At 39.7% G+C, this 19,907-nt stretch overlaps 6 non-coding genes and 4 pseudogenes across 6 annotated transcripts; all 10 read left to right on the top strand.

The window, feature by feature from the left end:
- Positions 1 to 13,235: 13,235 nt before the first annotated feature.
- LOC143370936 (5S ribosomal RNA) lies at positions 13,236 to 13,356 on the top strand (annotated as a pseudogene).
- A 179-nt stretch (positions 13,357 to 13,535) lies between these two features.
- On the top strand, positions 13,536 to 13,656 carry LOC143370816 (5S ribosomal RNA). The gene has a single exon (XR_013085917.1). It is a non-coding gene; the product is annotated as a 5S ribosomal RNA (ribosomal RNA).
- A 179-nt stretch (positions 13,657 to 13,835) lies between these two features.
- LOC143370801 (5S ribosomal RNA) lies at positions 13,836 to 13,956 on the top strand. The gene has a single exon (XR_013085903.1). It is a non-coding gene; the product is annotated as a 5S ribosomal RNA (ribosomal RNA).
- A 181-nt stretch (positions 13,957 to 14,137) lies between these two features.
- LOC143370651 (5S ribosomal RNA) lies at positions 14,138 to 14,258 on the top strand. Its single transcript, XR_013085758.1, has one exon. It is a non-coding gene; the product is annotated as a 5S ribosomal RNA (ribosomal RNA).
- Positions 14,259 to 14,437: 179 nt separating this feature from the next.
- Positions 14,438 to 14,558, top strand: LOC143370764 (5S ribosomal RNA). The gene has a single exon (XR_013085868.1). It is a non-coding gene; the product is annotated as a 5S ribosomal RNA (ribosomal RNA).
- Positions 14,559 to 14,737: 179 nt separating this feature from the next.
- LOC143370650 (5S ribosomal RNA) lies at positions 14,738 to 14,858 on the top strand. Its single transcript, XR_013085757.1, has one exon. It is a non-coding gene; the product is annotated as a 5S ribosomal RNA (ribosomal RNA).
- Positions 14,859 to 15,037: 179 nt separating this feature from the next.
- On the top strand, positions 15,038 to 15,158 carry LOC143370935 (5S ribosomal RNA; annotated as a pseudogene).
- A 179-nt stretch (positions 15,159 to 15,337) lies between these two features.
- Positions 15,338 to 15,458, top strand: LOC143370649 (5S ribosomal RNA). Its single transcript, XR_013085756.1, has one exon. It is a non-coding gene; the product is annotated as a 5S ribosomal RNA (ribosomal RNA).
- Positions 15,459 to 15,639: 181 nt separating this feature from the next.
- Positions 15,640 to 15,760, top strand: LOC143370934 (5S ribosomal RNA; annotated as a pseudogene).
- A 179-nt stretch (positions 15,761 to 15,939) lies between these two features.
- On the top strand, positions 15,940 to 16,060 carry LOC143370933 (5S ribosomal RNA; annotated as a pseudogene).
- The last annotated feature ends 3,847 nt before the right edge of the window (positions 16,061 to 19,907 follow it).

The raw sequence follows: 19,907 nt of genomic DNA, 5'->3' as shown, positions 1-19,907 counted from the left end.
GGTTTTATTTTTAGTTTTATCTCTAAGTTTAGCATAGTTTTTATTTTGTTACGTGCCGCGGCCTTTTTAGTGTTCGAGCGGCACGATTTTTAGACGCAATATCGATTAGGGGTATCCCACAGTCATTAGACTATCAAGTATTGCTGGATTGAGTTTATGATTTAGAAAAAGCAAGGAGGCTCGCCGCAGTCGTAACAGTCGATTCTTTTAGTTGATAATTATTTAGGTACCTTCTCAGAAGGAGAAGGGGTAGATTTTGGGATCGTTGGTGCTCTAGTCCCGTACGGGTCTTTTCAATGGAATCAGATAGGTAATTGATGAGTAGAATTTAATAGTAAATAAAGTTTTAATGATTAAATAATGAATGGATGTAAAACATTTAACAGAACTGAATATGAACAAATCAATCAATAATTTAGAAAGAATAGACGTTTGTGAAATCGGTATAATTCCTGACTAGGGGAATCCCACAGTCGTTTGACTGTCAGAAATTATCGTTAGGTACGAATTAATTATAACGGTGTATTTTCGTGTACAAAAAGAGATAAGATGTGCAACTCACCAGACAGTCACAATAATCTAATTGACAATATGCTTTAAATTTGCTTTTTAAGTTTTGGAAAACTTTCTGGATCGCTGATAAACCTGAATCAGAAAGAAGGATTAGACGCGAAAACACACACACACACACTTGATTTGAATTATAAATTGAAACGGAAATAATGTAAATTAAATTATTAACTGAGTAAGTTAAGCGAATAATTAGTTTTGAAAAGTTTAGGATTTGAATTGTTTCGCAAAGTTGAGTCTTTCACGCGGTTACACAGTAGACCGGAGAACTCTAGCTCTATAAGACTTCGCGGACCCAATGACACGCACCTCACGATTTATCGTCACAGAGTAGTACTGAGTTGAATTATGAAATGAAACTGAATAATAATAATTTTAACTAGTAGATACAATAAAAATTTGGATTAAATCGTTAACAGAATAAATAGTTTCGAAGTTATTAGAATATTTGTTTCGCAAAGTCGAGTCTTTCACGCGGTTACACAGTAGACCGGAGAACTCTAGCTCTAAAACACTTGCGGACCCCAATGACACGCACCTCACGATTTATCGTCACAGAGTGCCGCAGCTTCACGCTCTCGGCAGCGACCACAGTGGGTCCGTACCGAAAATGCTTACGCTGCATTTTATCGCTCGGCCGCGCTACCATGGGCCCGTCTACTTAACGAGGCGGTGTGTGTGTGCGTTTTCACGTCCATCCATCAGACTCCCGATTCAAATATATGATCAATCTTTACGGAATATTTGTACTCACAGGAAAACATGACGTCTCACATACAATTTCGCACAGCTAAAGGTCCTCCCTTAATGTTCATGATTTCATATACACAATTTCTGACTAGGGGAATCCCACAGTCGGTTGACTATCAGAAATTGTGTTGAGTATTCAAATTTTAACAACAATTTTTAATTAATTACTAATTCACACATGCGACAAGATCGTGGGAAGGCGCGGTCCCCTGCACCGGATGTAGAGCATACAATTTCGTCAGTCTTCTAAGAAATGATCCAGTCTGCGCATTCCCGCTGTAGCCGTTACTGATTATGTTACAATGTTTAACGCGACGGTCAGAGGTGTGCTCAACGAGGGTTCTCCCACAATGCTGCAAAGCATTGTTGAAACGCAACCCTGCCGCTTACATAAAACGGATTCGGCACAGAAGGAGAATCACTGGGTCTTTCCGAACGCGACTCTCTGGTGAGAACGCCGCTGCGTCAGCACCGCCTTATCTGTATCGCGGGACGGCAGTACGTTGAGACGACGACGCTCCAAGAAAAGGGGTTTTTGTTCTATCAAAAATATTATTAATTAATAGGCAGGAGTATGATCAACGAGGGATTTCCCATAACGCTAGGCGTTGTTGATGCATACCCTGCCTTAAAAGAAAAATTTTACGTTCCGAACGTAACATCCCTCCCTCCTTGGAACCATCGTCGTCCCCGACGATGTATACTGAAGGTATAAGGTATGGTAGCACTTATGATCGTATATGTATATGGACGTACAGGCTCAGGTTGCATTGGACTAGGGAATTCCCATAATGTTTGCACATTGACGCAATGCAATCCCGTTACAATTTAAGTGGGTTAAAATAGGGGTTCGTATATTAGGTCGTGAATGACGCGCAGATGATGGTTAGGTTTGTACCGCGTGTATCGCGTAATCGTGGTGCCTCCGACATACAGATGTATTGGCCCCGTCCGTTCACCGAGCGTCACCACCTCGTACGCACAGTCCAGTACGGTTTTACTGACGGTTGGGCAGCTCTCCACATCAATTGTGACTATTTCTGGACACTGCCGTAGCAAGCCACAAATGTCCTCATCAGTGATACCTTGGCTTTCTCTGCAGTGGACCTCTACCAAGCCCTTGAGGAATTGTAGCATCCACCCCCCGACAGTCGGATGCATGTAGTTGATATTTAGGATTTTTAGTTTTTCCAATTTCCGGAGTGGTTCCAGAACGAATTCTCCTTTGATGTTTGTGCAACCACTCAGATTTAAAGATGTTACTTCCCCCATGTATAGGCCAATCTCTGAGACAAGGCCAGAAGCAACCCATCCGCAGAAGGTAAGACTCAGGGCTGTTATACTCCGATATTTTGAGGGGAAAGAGACAGCCATCTCTACCGGGCCCAGCTCCAGCTCGGCAAAATCTCCCCCTTCAACTGCCTCGTTGCCTTCCTCCATTTCCATTTCAGGCATGGGCTCCTCGAAACCACAGAAGTGCAACTCCAAGGTTGTTAGGGTCGTCTGCAGGTCTGAGTTGTTAATCAACGCCTGCAAAATACTATGGTCTATTAAATTTTTACATATACTGATCTTTAAATAATTCAGATTCCGCAACCCTTGAAGAGTGGTTGCTAGGTTTGAAGGTTTTAGTTGCTCGCATCGGTGGAGAGAAAATGTTTCTAAATTTTTGTTGATTGCCGGAAGGGACTTCCCAGTGATGTCCGTATTCGTAAGACAGAAAGACTTTAGAATTCCTGCTAGGGCCAGGACCTTAAAGAGTTCAGGATCCACGGGACCCTCACATTTCCCCAGTTTGAGGCAAGTAAGACGTGGTGCCCCCGACTCCAGGTCTCTCAAGGTCGATGGCCGGATCGTCACAGCAGTTAGATCTATTGCTTGCAGTTCTGGACAACTTCTTATGGCAATGGAGATAACTTGGGGTCTCAAACATTTTGCCAATGGTTCTTCATCTATCCGTATGCTCTTTAGCTGACTACCTGCTCTCTTCAGGAACCAGTAAAATGACTTAGTGCTCACTATCGTCCCTTCCCATCCATTTGGCCAGCACCAGTCATTCAGGTCGATATGGCGAAGACCGTGATACGAGGCGAGGCTTCCGAGTCGCCACCTTCTAGAGACCATCTCTAGACGGCTCCTGTCAGCAAACGGCAAATAGTTGGCAATTTTAGAGATGCATTCTATTGGGAGTGGAATCCGCTCACGCAAATCAGACCCAGGGAATGGGTTCACGTCAGGTCGTGGGGGAATTAACTTGGTGCTGTGCCACGAGTCCGCCATCAGCACCTTTAGCTTCCTCTTATGGCATATTATTCCTACGTCCGCCGCACTTAAATGTCACGAAAGCATTGTTCCCTGATGTCTTCCGCAGCACCACCACATGTTCAACTCCATACGGGTGAAATATCTCCATCAGTTTCTCCTTTTTGGTGTACGGCGCCAAACGGCTGACGAAGAGTCGCCGATCGAGAATCTCTGGCCGGGAGAAACTGGACGATGCCATTTCGCTAGTGTACAGACAGTCACAGAAAGCAAGACCAAAATTATGAAATAACAAAATCATTGTCGAAGAAGGAAAAGAACATAAGAAGAATCGTAACTAACAACAAGTTCTGACAAGGGAATTCCCATAGTCCTTGGACTGTCAGGGTTTGTTATTAAGTATACATGTTTCTAGCAGTTTATCATCGCCCTTTGAATAGGTAACGGTGGTCTGTTTTCTGAAATAGACAATTCTTGAATTTCCTCAGTGGATCCCAGAAATAATAGACCATCAATCCTATTATAATCAAGGCCTGTGCCGCTATTGTTCCGTACGTCAATGACAAATGTGATTTTCTTGCTCGGTGATGTTCTCCAATTTCCTCTGGTTGGGCTTCAATTTCATACAAAGAATCAGATGTGCGTTCCAGTTTGTTATTGTCTTGAAACTATATCCGCTCAATAGCGATGTATGTAATTTTCCGTTGCGCGCAGTACTCAAAGCCGTGATAAAGCGATGCGTTGCAGTAATGTAATGTTTCAAAGAAATTTCAACAGATTCTGAATATTGACTCATTGCTAAACTATAGTTCAAAGCTAACTGTTTATCAATTTGCATTTCTAAGTCGGGTCAGCGTCAACCTGAATCAGTCAAATCAATCAGGACTCCAATTTAATTGTAATTTATCGACATGTTTGGTGAGCATTTTACCAGCTTCATCTCTTAACAAAACATTGTTTCCTTCTAGTATCCCAATAATTTTATATGGTCCGTGATAGCGCTTGGCGAATTTTCCCCTTTTTGGTTCTACTAAAACACGTACCGTATCTCCTATTTTTCCTTTGAAGGGACGGGCGTTTCTATCATAATACAACTTTGATCTTTCTTTTGCCTGAACCAAATTTTGTCCTGCTATTACTTGCATCTCCGAAAGTCGCGTTATTAGATCATGTAAATATGAATTGTATGTGACCAAATTCTCGTCGTCCGGGAATGAACTCGGGCAACGCGCAAGTTTGCCAAAAACTAATTCATACGGGGTAAAATTTGTGGCTTCATGGACAGATGTATTATAAGAAAACATAGCAAAGGGTACTAATCTATCCCAATCGTCAAAATCATTCATGTAATGGCTAATGTATTCGGTTAACACTATGTGACTTCTTTCCAATGCACCATTGGTTTGGGGTCTATACCCGGATGTAGTGACATGTTGAATTTTGAAGATTTTTGCTAAGTTCCGAATTATCTTATTAATGAAACTAGTCCCTTTGTCCGTTAGTATTGCGCGTGGCGTTCCATACTGCAATATAAGGTTAGTAACCAGTGCGTGAGCTATAGTTTCTGCTTTTATGTCCGGAACAGGGACAGCTATGCAATATTTTGTCAAATTATCTTGCATAGTTAGTATATGTTTGTTCCCGCTGGGAGTAGTGGGTAAAGGACCTACAGTGTCTAATGATACTTTAGAAAATGGCTCCAAAGGAGTGTCAGTGATTAACATTGGTTCACGAGTTTTAGTTCTTACTAATTTTTGATTCTGGCAACTATTGCAAGTACGGATATAATTTTGAATATCGTTGCGCATACCTGGCCAATAAAATCGTTCTCGAATTCTGCAATATGTCTTTGTTAAACCCTTATGTCCTCCTACCAAACTTTCATGTAACTCTGAAATGATTTTCAGGCGAAGTTCTTCCGGAGGTACCTGAGTGTTTCCGTAACAAAGGGCTATTTCGATACTGCTGTCCTCAAATGTATTCCTTAATATTTCTATTAACGTACCTTGAGGTAATTCGTCTGTAAAGTCGCCATTCTGTGAGATTCTTAGACCCTTTATATCTAAATCTGAAAGAATTTTCCTTAGGTTCTGTAGCCCAAGTTCCAAATCCCGAGTAGAAATTTTATCAAAATGTTTCCTTTTTACGACTACGCTAAATATTCTATTTTTACCGCGCTTTGTTATTAGTATTTGTCCCACTCTGGGCTTTGCCTCTTTTAAGTCGTTCGCATTGATGATGCCTAGGTCGGAGAGCAATATACTCACTGGTGTAACAAGTTCACAATCGGACGAAATGAAATGTACATAGTTTGATCTGTAATACGTTAGATTTTGTCTCGTAGAAGTTACGATGTCTTTACTTTTGTATTGCTTGCTGCGAGATTCGAATTCTAGATCCGGAGGTATGTAATCAGCGTCCGGGATGTATATGGATGATGAATTTGAGATTTGTGGGAAAAGTTGTCTAGGAGTAGATTTTTGAACGATAGGTTGCCTACCTCCCTCCTTGGGAGTTCGATCAACCGTTGAATTTGGAAATGGTGTCAAAAGTGCTATAGGGTTTGGATCTACAGTCGGGGTAGGTAAGATTGAACTGTATCTAGGCCTGTTAACGATTGTGCTATCAGGCACTCTTGTTGCAGTTATTTCTAGTTCTGATTCTTCCGGAATATTTTTCAGCTGAGGTGCTTTACTGGCTGTTTCCTCACGCCTTGGATTTGGAATTTGACTACCTTTTTCAGAATCTCTAGCTTGTTGTAATAATTTTTCTATACGTCTATTTAACTCTTCGTCCCCAGTATCATCATCGTATGGATCCAAATCTTGTAATATTTCCTGTCTACGTTCATCTAAAGTGTCTCCTTCAGAAAGGGCATCTAATAAAACTATTTCCTCTTCAAGTTCCTGTAATTGAGCGCTTTTATCTAATAATGATTTTTCAAATCTATTAAAAGACTCTTGTAGTTCTTCTAAATCTATAAATGTGGACTTCTGTTTGTTCTGATCATCTGTATCACTATCGCGAACTTCGGGTAAATTAATGGCAATAGTTTTCTCTACTTCGGACTCGCTCCCTTTTTCCCGCAATTCCGTACCGGCCACTGCACTTTGTGAATCTGGAATTTTAGGATTCTCCACCATCTGTTTAGGATGAAATCCCAGATTCGGCAGTGTACTCCTACGTTGACGGAATATGGGCGGATCTGACTGTTCGTCATCGGAATCGACGTCCTCTACTAGAGAAAGTTCTTTTGATCTACCTAATTCTTGTGTTTTTGATGGTCCCGGAGCTTCAGTAGCTTGAAACTTTGCTCGCGTTCTAGTTGCTATTGCACTGGTATCTAAAGGTACAGGTATCCTCGGTTTAGATATTGAACTTACTGGTCTCCCTAATTTTGGTTTTCCTGGTAAACTAGCTATTCTTTCCTTAGGTTTGGAAGCTTCAAATTCCGAAGATGTCGGGATTCGTTTGCCCGTTGTGGAGGGTTTATTTATTGGTAATAATTTTGGGCAATCAGGTGCTAACTCCGACTTTGTATTATCAGAGGAATCCGATAAACTGAAATCATCAGACGAACATAGTTCATTTACTATGACTGGATTCCTTGATAAGGCATCAGCATTTGTGTTTAATTTTCCTGCCTTATGAATAAATTCATACTCATAATCTCGCAATTTTAGTCGCCAGCGGATCAATCGTTGCCCTGGATCTTTTATTGAATTAATCCATCGTAGCGGTTCGTGATCACTGACTAGGGTAAATTTACGGCCATATAAATATGGTCTGAAGTGTAAAATGGCATAAAGGACTGCCAAACATTCCTTTTCTGTAGTGAAATAATTTTGTTCCGGTTTAGTTAAAATTCTCGAAAGATATGCAACTGGGAGATCTTGACCATTTACTTCCTGACTGAGTACAGCGCCTATGGCATAGTCTGACGCATCTGTAGTTAAGGTGAACGGACTATTAAAATTTGGATACTGAAGTATGGGACTTTTACAAAGTGCTTTTCGTAATTCCAGAAATCCTTTCTTTTGTTCCTTTCCCCAAGTGAAAGTAGAATTTTTCTTCAACAAGTCTGACAGTGGTTTAGCTTTTTCTGCGAAGTTTTTGATAAAGCGTCTGTAATATCCTGCTAGACCTAGAAATTGCCTAATATTTTTCTGATTTTTCGGACGAGGGAAATTCTTTACTGCACTAATCTTTTTCGGATCCGGTTTTACACCTGAGTGACTAATAACATGTCCTAGGTAAGCAACTTCTATTTTGAGGAACTCGCACTTATCGGGTTGTAAAGTTAATTTAGCATCGGCCAAACGCATGAATAAACGACGAATTTTCTTTTCATGTTCTTCTAAATTTTTGGCATATACCACGATATCATTCAAATAAACGAAAACTTCTACACCCTGTAACCCGCGTAAGACTTGATCCATTAGCCTTTGAAAAGTCGCTGGAGCATTTTTGAGACCTTCCGGCATTCGGATGTATTCATAATGACCGTTTGGGGTTGTAAAGGCTGTTTTTTGTCTATCTTTAGGATCCATTTCAATTTGTTGAAATCCGCTTGCTAAGTCAAACGTAGAGAAATATCGGGCTTCACCTAAGTGATCCAGAATATCGGTAATGTTCGGTAATGGATATGCATCGCCAATGGTTTTCTCATTAAGATTGCGGAAATCTATGACTATTCTCCATCTCAGATTGCCTTTAGAATCCGGTTTTTTAGGAACAATCCAAATGAGCGAATTATACGGTGAATTTGAAGGTGCTATTATTCCGTTATTTAGTTTATTACGAACCTGTTTTTCTATTTCATCTTTATGAACCGGAGGAAAACGATACTGTCGCGTATTCACAGGAACATCATCTACTGTGGGGATTCTATGTTTAATGTATGAGGTACATGGTAATTTATCGCAAGGCAAGTGGAATCGTTCTGGAAATTCTTTAATGATTTTAATTACATGATCCCGTTCTTCTTCGTTCAAATGATCGAGACGCAATTTTTTTATGATTTCTAAAACTCTGTCTTCCGCGATTGGCAAGGTCTCATCTTCTGTATCAGAATCGAAATAATTTTGTTCTTCTTCGGGGAAGTTATGGTACTCGAATGGTATTAATTCTTGTGGCGGAATTTCGACTTCGACATCCTTATCCGTCGTATTAACGGCAAAGACGTGACATGCGCCTTGGTCATTTACAGACACAACAGCTTCGCCAATGTACAAACCATCTATAGTTTCAATTTTAGGTAGATATCCCTCTTTTAAATCATGATTCGTAACGTCAATGGCAACCGCTTTTCTAGTACGTGCTTTTAAATACAAAAGTCGGGGTTCTACACTACGAGGTACTGGATCATGGCCAATAAAAGGTATGGGTTTAATAGGATCGCTTCGTGTTACCAATGTGTTATGGGCGAAGGAGATTTCAGCCTGCTCTTGTGTGAGATACTCTTTACCTAATATACCATCGCAACGCAGTACAAATGAAGATCTTACGACATGAAATTTTACGGGTTTGCCTAATAATGTAATTATTGTGGTACCTAAAGTCTCTGTCATATCCGGAGTTATTCCTGAGATAGCAACTGATTCATGAAGTGCAACTGAAACATTTTCGTCAAGGGCGCTTAATTTGATTACGTTTATATCTGCTCCTGTATCTACGAGGAAATATGCACAACCCATATTCAGCTCTTTACCCATCATTTTTACTAGTGGGGATTCGGGTTTTTCTACCGTTGCAATTTTTCTTGGTTTGCTAGAAATTTTACTGTTGCATGACGCTCCTTTTCCGAATGACTCGACGTCGCGTCCGTCCGTCGGGTCATTTGTGCGTTTAAATGACCGGTTCTATCTTCGGGTTTAGTATTTCTATTATATGGAGAACTCGGTCTCGTTGATGGAGGAATAGGAGATGGAGATCTTGGTCTAGGCCATTGAGAATACCTATCTCTTGCTGAACGTGGTGGTTCATTACTGTTTGTATTTTAATGATCATACGGGTAATAATTAGGATATGGCATTGGCGGATAGAAATAAGGCGAGTAGTACGGATGTGGAGGAAATCCCGGTGGATTGTAATAATGATTGTATGGTTCCCTGTTGCGTGATGGGGATTTTAAAATTCCTACTGGCGATCCGGTTACGTCAGGATTGGGACTCGGTGAACGTGTGCGATTCTCTTCTTCGTTTCGAATTGCATAATTTTGATAGCGAGGAGGGTTAATGGATTGGCGATTAGCGTAATCCTGATAGTAAGAATTCGATGGTCTAGAATAGTTATTATTCTGATTAAATGATACTTTCTGGATTTCATTCGATGGTAATATTCCGGATTTCATTCGCGTTTCTATACGCGCTGCAAATTTTCTCGCATCTTCTAAAGTTTTAGGGTCACGTGCATCTACTGAGCGCGCTATTTCATCTGGAAGTCCGCGAATATAAGCTTCCAATCCGCATTCTTTTAATGGTAATAACATTTGTTCTGCATTATTCCCATAACTATCCTCTAACGCAACTCGAGCTCCGCTAATTAATATGTTTAATCTGTCATAAAAATCGCTAACTGATTCGTCCTTTTTCATCCGAATATTTTCTATTTCGTGTTGATAGTAAGGATAATTCTTGCCCGGTGCGAATCTACCCTTTAGATGTTTAATTAGTTCATTAACTGTAGTAAATGTTTTTCCATACGTGCTATCGCGAGCTGAACCCTTCAATTTTCCTAATACTGATTTTAGAAACGAGCCCTCTAATGCAGGAGGCACTAATGCTGCGCTATTTTGTACATCCTGTACAAAATCCTTAAGAGGAACGCCCTTCCCATCAAAGTACGGAATATTTAAAGTACTATTTTGAATAGTCAAGCACTCCGCCATGGAGGTCATCATTGCACTTGCGTCTTGAGACATGGTTGAATATTTGTATAAAAATATATGGGCAGAACTAGTCAATAAATATAGATAATAGTCCCAGCATTACCACGACCACACTGATAATATATACAAAAATGGAAAAATTTTATAATTCTATCTGATTTCAATGAATATGAGCACCCAGGAATTCTTGCAAGAGAATTCCTGGTATCCCACCGCTGCCACCAGATCTGTTACGTGCCGCGGCCTTTTTAGTGTTCGAGCGGCACGATTTTTAGACGCAATATCGATTAGGGGTATCCCACAGTCATTAGACTATCAAGTATTGCTGGATTGAGTTTATGATTTAGAAAAAGCAAGGAGGCTCGCCGCAGTCGTAACAGTCGATTCTTTTAGTTGATAATTATTTAGGTACCTTCTCAGAAGGAGAAGGGGTAGATTTTGGGATCGTTGGTGCTCTAGTCCCGTACGGGTCTTTTCAATGGAATCAGATAGGTAATTGATGAGTAGAATTTAATAGTAAATAAAGTTTTAATGATTAAATAATGAATGGATGTAAAACATTTAACAGAACTGAATATGAACAAATCAATCAATAATTTAGAAAGAATAGACGTTTGTGAAATCGGTATAATTCCTGACTAGGGGAATCCCACAGTCGTTTGACTGTCAGAAATTATCGTTAGGTACGAATTAATTATAACGGTGTATTTTCGTGTACAAAAAGAGATAAGATGTGCAACTCACCAGACAGTCACAATAATCTAATTGACAATATGCTTTAAATTTGCTTTTTAAGTTTTGGAAAACTTTCTGGATCGCTGATAAACCTGAATCAGAAAGAAGGATTAGACGCGAAAACACACACACACACACTTGATTTGAATTATAAATTGAAACGGAAATAATGTAAATTAAATTATTAACTGAGTAAGTTAAGCGAATAATTAGTTTTGAAAAGTTTAGGATTTGAATTGTTTCGCAAAGTTGAGTCTTTCACGCGGTTACACAGTAGACCGGAGAACTCTAGCTCTATAAGACTTCGCGGACCCAATGACACGCACCTCACGATTTATCGTCACAGAGTAGTACTGAGTTGAATTATGAAATGAAACTGAATAATAATAATTTTAACTAGTAGATACAATAAAAATTTGGATTAAATCGTTAACAGAATAAATAGTTTCGAAGTTATTAGAATATTTGTTTCGCAAAGTCGAGTCTTTCACGCGGTTACACAGTAGACCGGAGAACTCTAGCTCTAAAACACTTGCGGACCCCAATGACACGCACCTCACGATTTATCGTCACAGAGTGCCGCAGCTTCACGCTCTCGGCAGCGACCACAGTGGGTCCGTACCGAAAATGCTTACGCTGCATTTTATCGCTCGGCCGCGCTACCATGGGCCCGTCTACTTAACGAGGCGGTGTGTGTGTGCGTTTTCACGTCCATCCATCAGACTCCCGATTCAAATATATGATCAATCTTTACGGAATATTTGTACTCACAGGAAAACATGACGTCTCACATACAATTTCGCACAGCTAAAGGTCCTCCCTTAATGTTCATGATTTCATATACACAATTTCTGACTAGGGGAATCCCACAGTCGGTTGACTATCAGAAATTGTGTTGAGTATTCAAATTTTAACAACAATTTTTAATTAATTACTAATTCACACATGCGACAAGATCGTGGGAAGGCGCGGTCCCCTGCACCGGATGTAGAGCATACAATTTCGTCAGTCTTCTAAGAAATGATCCAGTCTGCGCATTCCCGCTGTAGCCGTTACTGATTATGTTACAATGTTTAACGCGACGGTCAGAGGTGTGCTCAACGAGGGTTCTCCCACAATGCTGCAAAGCATTGTTGAAACGCAACCCTGCCGCTTACATAAAACGGATTCGGCACAGAAGGAGAATCACTGGGTCTTTCCGAACGCGACTCTCTGGTGAGAACGCCGCTGCGTCAGCACCGCCTTATCTGTATCGCGGGACGGCAGTACGTTGAGACGACGACGCTCCAAGAAAAGGGGTTTTTGTTCTATCAAAAATATTATTAATTAATAGGCAGGAGTATGATCAACGAGGGATTTCCCATAACGCTAGGCGTTGTTGATGCATACCCTGCCTTAAAAGAAAAATTTTACGTTCCGAACGTAACAATTTAAAATTAGGGATGGCGTTAGATTGAGTATGGGGCTTTTACCCTCCTTCTGGTTGTTTTTTCCCCTTCGTGATAAGTTCCCACATCCTTCTGTGGCGTTAAATTGTGCAATTCTTTCCTAGAATTTTTACTGCTACCATATTATAATATCAAAGAATCTTCTCCCGATATTGTTCGCTAAGAGTTTCCACCATGTGGAACAATTAGTCTATTAATATTTTAAGTAAGAGATTGTATGGCAATTTTTTCAGATGTTTATTAACGCCTGTTACTTACGTTGAGTGTCCAATATTTTGTTAATAAACATTTTTCAAAAAAAAAAAAGACACCAGTTCTCGTCCGATCACTGAAGTTAAGCGACATTGGGCGTGGTTAGTACTTGGATGGGTGACCGCTTGGGAATACCGCGTGTTGTTGGTAGTATTTTCTTCATACCGCTCCAATTTTGCAGTTTCCAACTATGACAGTGACTATTCTAAACTATTTTATTTAGCTTCACTTCTCTGTCCGTTTCTTTGTAGTGCGAACCTGTCAGAAATTCATTTTCACTCATTGTCAATGTTAGTACCAATTTCTTCGATAAATAAAACCGTATTTTTACCAACGACCATTCTATGTCTGTAAAACACCAGTTCTCGTCCGATCACTGAAGTTAAGCGACATTGGGCGTGGTTAGTACTTGGAAGGTTGACCGCTTGGGAATACCGCGTGTTGTTGGTAGTATTTTCTTCATACCGCTCCAATTTTGCAGTTTCCAACTATGACAGTGACTATTCTAAACTGTTTCATTTAGCTCCACTTCTCTGTCCGTTTTTCTGTAGTGCGGACCTGTCAGAAATTCATTTCCACTCATTGTTAATGTTAGTTCCTATTTCTTCGATAAATAAAACCGTATTTTTACCAACGACCATTCTATGTCTGTAAAACACCAGTTCTCGTCCGATCACTAAAGTTAAGCGACATTGGGCGTGGTTAGTACTTGGATGGGTGACCGCTTGGGAATACCGCGTGTTGTTGGTAGTATTTTTTTCATACCCCTCCATTTTTGCAGTTTGTAACTATGACAGTGAGTATATTAAACTATTTTATTTAGCTTCACTTCTCTGTCCGTTTCTTTGTAGTGCGGACCTGTCAGAAATTCATTTCCACTCATTGTCAACGTAAGTACCAATTTCTTCGATAAATAAAACCGTATTTTTACCAACGACCATTCTATGTCTGTAAAACACCAGTTCTCGTCCGATCACTGAAGTTAAGCGACATTGGGCGTGGTTAGTACTTGGATGGATGACCGCTTGGGAATACCGCGTGTTGTTGGTAGTATTTTCTTCATACCGCTCCATTTTTGCAGTTTGTAACTATGACAGTGAGTATATTAAACTATTTGATTTAGCTTCACTTCTCTGTCGGTTTTTTTTTGTAGTGCGGACCTGTCAGTAATTCATTTCCACTCATTGTCAACGTAAGTACCAATTTCTTCGATAAATAAAACCGTATTTTTACCAACGACCATTCTATGTCTGTAAAACACCAGTTCTCGTCCGATCACTGAAGTTAAGCGACATTGGGCGTGGTTAGTACTTGGATGGGTGACCGCTTGGGAATACCGCGTGTTGTTGGTAGTATTTTTTTCATACCCCTCCATTTTTGCAGTTTGTAACTATGACAGTGAGTATATTAAACTATTTTATTTAGCTTCACTTCTCTGTCCGTTTCTTTGTAGTGCGGACCTGTCAGAAATTCATTTCCACTCATTGTCAACGTAAGTACCAATTTCTTCGATAAATAAAACCGTATTTTTACCAACGACCATTCTATGTCTGTAAAACACCAGTTCTCGTCCGATCACTGAAGTTAAGCGACATTGGGCGTGGTTAGTACTTGGATGGGTGACCGCTTGGGAACACCGCGTGTTGTTGGTAGTATTTTCTTCATACCGCTCCAATTTTGCAGTTTCCAACTATGACAGTGACTATTCTAAACTATTTTATTTAGCTTCACTTCTCTGTCCGTTTCTTTGTAGTGCGGACCTGTCAGAAATTCATTTTCACTCATTGTCAATGTTAGTACCAATTTCTTCGATAAATAAAACCGTATTTTTACCAACGACCATTCTATGTCTGTAAAACACCAGTTCTCGTCCGATCACTGAAGTTAAGCGACATTGGGCGTGGTTAGTACTTGGATGGGTGACCGCTTGGGAATACCGCGTGTTGTTGGTAGTATTTTCTTCATACCGCTCCAATTTTGCAGTTTCCAACTATGACAGTGACTATTCTAAACTATTTTATTTAGCTTCACTTCTCTGTCCGTTTCTTTGTAGTGCGGACCTGTCAGAAATTCATGTTCACTCATTGTCAATGTTAGTACCAATTTCTTCGATAAATAAAACCGTATTTTTACCAACGACCATTCTATGTCTGTAAAACACCAGTTCTCGTCCGATCACTGAAGTTAAGCGACATTGGGCGTGGTTAGTACTTGGAAGGTTGACCGCTTGGGAATACCGCGTGTTGTTGGTAGTATTTTCTTCATACCGCTCCAATTTTGCAGTTTCCAACTATGACAGTGACTATTCTAAACTATTTTATTTAGCTTCACTTCTCTGTCCGTTTCTTTGTAGTGCGGACCTGTCAGAAATTCATTTCCACTCATTGTCAACGTAAGTACCAATTTCTTCGATAAATAAAACCGTATTTTTACCAACGACCATTCTATGTCTGTAAAACACCAGTTCTCGTCCGATCACTGAAGTTAAGCGACATTGGGCGTGGTTAGTACTTGGATGGGTGACCGCTTGGGAATACCGCGTGTTGTTGGTAGTATTTTCTTCATACCGCTCCATTTTTGCAGTTTGTAACTATGACAGTGAGTATATTAAACTATTTGATTTAGCTTCACTTCTCTGTCGGTTTTTTTTTGTAGTGCGGACCTGTCAGAAATTCATTTCCACTCATTGTCAACGTAAGTACCAATTTCTTCGATAAATAAAACCGTATTTTTACCAACGACCATTCTATGTCTGTAAAACACCAGTTCTCGTCCGATCACTGAAGTTAAGCGACATTGGGCGTGGTTAGTACTTGGAAGGTTGACCGCTTGGGAATACCGCGTGTTGTTGGTAGTATTTTCTTCATACCGCTCCGTTTTTGCAGTTTGTAACTATGACAGTGACTATTCTAAACTATTTTATTTAGCTTCACTTCTCTGTCGGTTTTTTTGTAATGCGGACCTGTCAGAAATTCATTTCCACTCATTGTCAACGTAAGTACCAATTTCTTCGATAAATAAAACCGTATTTTTACCAACGACCATTCTATGTCTGTAAAACACCAGTTCTCGTCCGATCACTGAAGTTAAGCGACATTGGGCGTGGTTAGTACTTGGAAGGTTGACCGCTTGGGAATACCGCGTGTTGTTGGTAGTATTTTCTTCATACCGCTCCAATTTTGCAGTTTCCAACTATGACAGTGACTATTCTAAACTGTTTCATTTAGCTCCACTTCTCTGTCCGTTTTTTTGTAGTGCGGACCTGTCAGAAATTCATTTCCACTCATTGTTAATGTTAGTTCCAATTTCTTCGATAAATAAAACCGTATTTTTACCAACGACCATTCTATGTCTGTAAAACACCAGTTCTCGAGGCGCTGCGAACGTCTTGCTAGCAAGACGTGTTATGCGCAAGAAGTGAGGTTAGTTTTATTCCAAGTAAAGAGAATAAAATGATTAAATAGAATAAAGCGAAGTATTGTGCCTTATATCTAGCATATGGATCTCGATAATAACGAAGGTACTGTTCATGCAATTAATATTGAAGATATTTCTGAGACACAGGGGGCTAGCCCCCACAGCGTCTCGAGCAACGTACGAACACGCGGGACGGAGAGTAGCAAATTCCGACAGTGTAAAGCTGGTGCTATCCTAGAATTTTTAAACGAAGGAAGTAAAACCAGTTTGCCCAATGAAAGCATCCAAGCACAGGTGGTTGATCTCCTGCAGCTCAAAAAGAAAGAGAAGAAGATAAACCCACAACCAAATTTTAAGGTTAGAAAATCTAATATAAGTACCACTAAACCAAAGACGACTGAAATGAAGAAAAAAGCGAGGAGTGCCACAAAGATGAACCAGGAGTCTCTTAGTAGCGAGCAAACCGATCTCTCGCACAAAGATTTGCTCAAAACTATTGAAGTCTTAAAAAAAACCATTGAAACTCTGGCAAAACAACTAGAAGAGGAGAAATCCAAAAATGAGGCAAGCGCTGTTAAAGAAAGAGATGTACACACGAACAACCAGGACCGAAAGAAGGATACGCAAGAAATCAGACATGAGGGAACACCATTAAAACGTCCAAGATCCAACTCAGCATCTCTATCACCAGCGGAAGTAGCTGGGTCAAGTAGAAGCTCACACGAACCTGCCTCTTTGCCCCAGGACCACACAGTTCTGGACACCATGGACCTTGGAGATCCCTGCCATCAGACGCAGGGGCAAATATTCCACCATCTGGAGGACGATATACAGAGGAAAGACACACCTTTTTTACCTAAGAATATTGCAAAGGTAAAGCCCCCAATTATAAATATAGTAGAAACGTCACAACAGATCTCATATAGAATTTTAAAAGAAACCCTAGGATTAAGAAATTTTATCATTAAGAGATTAAATGCTAATAAACACTACGTGCAATTAAATAATTTAGAAGACTATAAAGCTGTGATCGATACACTAATTCTAAGACAAATTAAGTATTATACCTATACACCAAAGTCCCTTAAAAACCGCTCTTTATTGCTCAAAGGCATAGATGCCAGCTTTTCCACAGACGAGGTTATGGCGGAGCTGAAGGAGCTCAAAATTCCTCAAGTAGATATTGTCGGTGTGTCCCACTTTACCACAACTAGCTCTGCCTTGAATAAAAAGACCCTTCCTTTTTTTATAGTCAAAATCTCACCTGAGAGTGATATAAATGCGCTCACCAAGATTAAGTATCTACTACATCAAGCAATCGTATGGGATAGAATTATAAAAAAAGAACCGATCATGTGCCATCGGTGCCAAAGGGCAGGCCACACAGCGAGCAATTGTAATTTAGAATATAGGTGCGTGAAATGTATGAATAGCCATGGGGCAGGCGAATGTCCAATTAAGAAAGATGAGAAATTAGAATTATCTAAAATCTACTGTGTCCGTTGCAAAAGCTTTGGTCATCCTGCATCATATAAAGGATGCCCTAAGTATAAAGAAATTAAAAATAGAATAGTAGAAAAAATGACTAACAGAACTGAGAATAAAATAGAGGCTTTGAATAGAATGAAAAACAATCTGAACCCAAAAAGCTATAAACCTGATGTCTCCTTTGCTCAAGTAGTTAAAAATAATACTAACAGTCAACCACCTAGGGCTATAGAAACTGCCCAAAGAGAAAAGGCGGTTAGAAAGTGGAATACGCAACCCTCCTCTAGCCACTTATATATAACACCTCAACGAGCCCAAGAGGCTCCCCCTATCCCCATAGGAGAACAGTTCTCGGAATTTAAAAATTCTATATCACTACAATTTAACAGGTTAGAAAATCTCATAAACACTAATTCAGTTAATATTCAAAGACTTCACGATATATATTTTGGGCATAATTTAACTCAAATGGAAACAACCACAATTTCAGCAAATTTATCCCAGATCAATAGTGAATAACACAAAAAAAGTACAACTTAAAATTATAGCTGCTAACGTTAACTCTATAGCAACAAATGAAAGAAGACACAATCTAGTACAGTTATTAAAAAAAGAAGACCCAGATTTTGCTCTCTTAAGTGAAACAAAACTAAAACCTTTCCACAAGCCAAAATTCAAAAATTATAATTTGTTAAGGAAAGATAGAAGCCCAGCAAATGGGGGTGGTGTTGCTCTACTAATTAAAAAAGAAATTAAGTTTGAGCAAATTTCCATTAACAGAAATTTAGCGGTGCTGGAGATCGTAGCTGTAAGGATCAGATTGCATAGTGGTAGTAGTCTAATCATTGTATCTGCGTATGCGCCTGGTGCAGAAGCCACAGAATTCATATCGGAATTGGAATACATCTTCAAGTCCCTCTCTTTGGACAATCTTAATAATTATTTCGTGATAGCCGGGGATCTTAACGCGAAACACGCAGCGTGGAATAACCCGTATTACAATGGAAGGGGTCTGGCCCTTTATAATTGGGTGACAGACAATAGTATAGATTTTAGAATTGCTCTAAGAGGCACTAACATGCCTACATACCCTAGATCTAACTCTTACATTGATATCGGGCTCACCGACAGCAGGTTACAGTCTTGCAATCTCAATCCAGATGGGACAATTAAGACTATAGATATAGACAGTGACCATAGAGCCATATGTATTCACTTCATGTTACCAAAGATTGAGGATCAAATAGCACTATCGGTCCCAAATAATCCTTACAATTACAATAAAACAGACTGGGAAGCATTCCAAACAGAATTGGTCTCTAATAATGATATCATCATTCCTCAAACCAGGAATCTATCCAACAAAGAAATCGATAAGTATCTATCAGATATTGGCAACAATATAAGTAAGGCAATGGAAAAAAAAATACCGAAATTCCCCGACTATAACCCCACGGACGCATATGTTAACCCTAGAATTAGACACCTTCTTAAAACAAAAAGCAAGTTAATATCGATTCTGAACAACGAATACAGACATCCATCGGCGCTGGCCCCCCTTATCATCCAAAATTCAAAACAATGCATAAAAAAATGCAAAATAGAAATTAAAAAAGAATTCCAGAAATCGGTCAATAACTACTGGGAGAACAAAATCAAAAAAATCCCCATAAACTCAAAGCTAATGTTCCCGCAAGTTAACTCATTATTTAGACCAAAAGGAAAAATCTCAATCCCAAACTTGATAATCGATAATAACCGTACAAACCTATTGAATCAAGCCAAAATAGACCTAAATACCCTGCAAAAAGATAACAATGGAAGCTTCTTAATCTCAAGTGAAAAAGATAAACTTGATGTAATCGGAGCCAGCTTCGCGGATGTCTATTCTCAGAATAGGGACCTTGGTGAGAAAAGATTAAACAGAATCATCGAAAATCAGTTCGAAGACATTGTTGGAGAAATGGATACCAATAATAGGTCAAACAACTCGCTGACCCTATTCTCAGATACCAACATAGCCAGCAACCCAAACTGGGATGTGGATTCTTACTACTTTACCAATCCTTTGGAAACCCTAAAACTGTTCCGAAAGT

This window comes from Andrena cerasifolii, chromosome 6, assembly GCF_050908995.1.
Source record: "Andrena cerasifolii isolate SP2316 chromosome 6, iyAndCera1_principal, whole genome shotgun sequence".
Taxonomy (NCBI): domain Eukaryota; kingdom Metazoa; phylum Arthropoda; class Insecta; order Hymenoptera; family Andrenidae; genus Andrena; species Andrena cerasifolii.
Note: the sequence above shows the minus strand (reverse complement) of the source record. Positions and strands in the feature narration are given on the sequence as shown.